The sequence below is a fragment of the Heterodontus francisci genome, unplaced genomic scaffold (genome assembly GCF_036365525.1).
Source record: "Heterodontus francisci isolate sHetFra1 unplaced genomic scaffold, sHetFra1.hap1 HAP1_SCAFFOLD_51_2, whole genome shotgun sequence".
Lineage (NCBI taxonomy): Eukaryota > Metazoa > Chordata > Chondrichthyes > Heterodontiformes > Heterodontidae > Heterodontus > Heterodontus francisci.
The window spans coordinates 9,664,623-9,667,207 of NW_027141369.1; positions in this window are offsets into that span (position 1 = coordinate 9,664,623).

A 2,585-nucleotide genomic window follows, 5' to 3' on the forward strand; every position below is an offset into this window, starting at 1 on the left:
GTCTGGGGCAGATCAGCCATGATCTTACTGAATGGCAGGGCAGGCTTGAGGGGCCGAATGGCCTACTCCTGCTCCTATTTCTTCTGTTCTTATGTTATATCTCATGTACATGTCAGGATGCACTTTGGGAATTAATACTGAAACTTATAAACTCATAATGTGTGTAAATATTGGGCTGATATTTCACTTGAATCTCAGAGTACATTATTGTAGTTAATTCTGTAAGTTTGAAAAGGGAACTCTGTGCCATAATGAAAACAAGAAATGCTGGAAATACTCAGCAGGTCAGGCAGCATCTGTGCAGAGAGAAGCAAAGTTAACGTTTCAGGTCAGTGACCTTTCAGATGCTGCCAGACCTTTTGAAAGTCCATGTACACCACATCAACAGCATTGCCCTCATCATCCCTCTCTGTAACCTCATCAAAAAACTACAGCAGGACAGTTAAACATGATTTTCCCTGAAGATATCCATGCTTGCTTTCTTGAATTAACCCACCTTTGTCCATGGGATTATTAATTTTGTCCCGAATTATTCTTTCGAGAAGTTTTCCCACCTCCAAAATTGAACTGACTAGGGTGTGAAATGAGGTGAGTTGCTCCAACAGAGAGCCAACACGGGTTCGACAGGCTGAATGGCCTCCTTCTGTGCTGTAGCCATTCTATGATTGTATGATTCTAGCAACAACTGTTGGTGGAGAGGCAGCGATGCAGGAATGGGTTGACAGAAAGGGGAAAGTCTGGGCTGGTGTGTGTTCGGGTTTGTGAATAAAGGTGATTTGGAAGCTGTGTTCCAAATTGAAGTGTTTACTGGAAGGAAGAAGTTGATGTAAATAAAGAGTAAAACGTGTTCAGATGAAGTGTGGTGTGATTGTGGGCAGCAGTAAATATAGTGCTAGTGAATTATTTGTGTTAATAAACTTCCACTGCACCCTCTGCTGCAGGCTGCTGTTTATATCCAGCTGTGTATTAGTGCTGTGTGTTAACGAGATAAATGTTTGTTTCAACGCTGTTTATAAAGCAATAGCATTGCACTCAAACAGTCCCAGACACAGCAACACACGTACAAAAGCAAAATACTGCAGATGCTGGAAATCTGAAACATAAACAGAAAATGCTTGAAATAATCAGCAGGTCTGGCAGCATCTGTGGAGAGAGAACAAAGTTAATGTGAGCTAAGGAAACAGACCTGAACTGTAAACTGTTTCTCTCTGCACAGATGCTGCCAGACCTACTGAGCATTTCCAGCATTTTCTGTTTTTATTACAGCAACACAGGTGTTGGGAGGCTTAGCCTGGCTACACAATGTTACAAGGACGCTGAGTAACACCATGGACAACGGGACAGAGAGAAAAACACACAGAAAACCAAGAATAGACTGTGAGGAAGCAAAAGTGAGGGACAGAGAGAGAGGCAATGAGACTGAGATGGAGAAACAAGGCATTTGTATGATTGTGTTCTCCCTGTTATCTAAAGGTATTTCCTGTTGTGTAAATATGTTTTCTGTTGTGTAAAGATGTACCCTGTTGTTGTGTAAAGGTTTTCCCTGTTATTGTTTTATTTTCTGTTGCTGACCGTCTCCTCACTGTGACCATTTGTCCTGGTTTTATTGTGGCCAACATCACCATCTGGTGGTGGAGAGGAGGCTCTGCAGGAAGGGGTTGACAAAGTGGGAGAGACTCGGCTGGTCCGTGTTTGCAGCTTGTGTTCGTGTGAGCAAAAGTGATTTGTTACTGATTGATGTGTTCACGAGAAAGAAGAAGCTGATTGCAATTGAGTGCCTTTGGAAGCATCTTGTTATTATGGGTAAATACTTGATGTTTTGAAAGTGAACTGTTTGTATTATTACCAAACATAAATAGCAGAGAATGGTTTCGATCCATTAACCTCTGGGTTATGGGCCCAGCACACTTCCGCTGCACCACTCTGCTAACTGCTATTTTCAATTTCAGCTGCCCATTAGTGAAATATGTTCATTCCCCAATGTTTTGAAAAAATAGGATTGGAGTCGGATTTCTCAAGAATCCCGGACTCAGCAACACACGTGCTGACGGACTCACCCTCACTGCACAATGACACAAGGACACTGAGTAACAGCACCGACAATGAGGCAGGCAGAGAAAGACACACAGAAAACCAGGAAGATATTATCAGGACTCAGAAAGGAACAGACAGAGAAAGGTACTGAGCAAACCAGCAAGAGACAGCGAGATAAAAGCAAAATACTGCGGATGCTGGAAATCTGAAATAAAAACAAGAAATGCTGGAACCACTCAGCAGGTCTGGCAGCATCTGTGGAAAGAGAAGCAGAGTTAACGTTTCGGGTCAGTGACCCTTCATCAAGGAGGCGAGGACAAATGGTATGGGAAGCAACAACTAATTTTCAGTAAAAAATGGGTGTAAGAATTGCTTCCATTAATGTGCGTAGCATTAAATCTACTACGCGATGTGTTTCAACCTTGGATTACCTTGCCAAGGTCAAAGCTGACCTGCTGTTTCTGCAGGAGTGTGGAATACCACACCTCAGCACCTACAGGCAGTGGTCGCGATGGTGGTCCCACGGGCCATCGATCTGGTCGGGGGGTAAT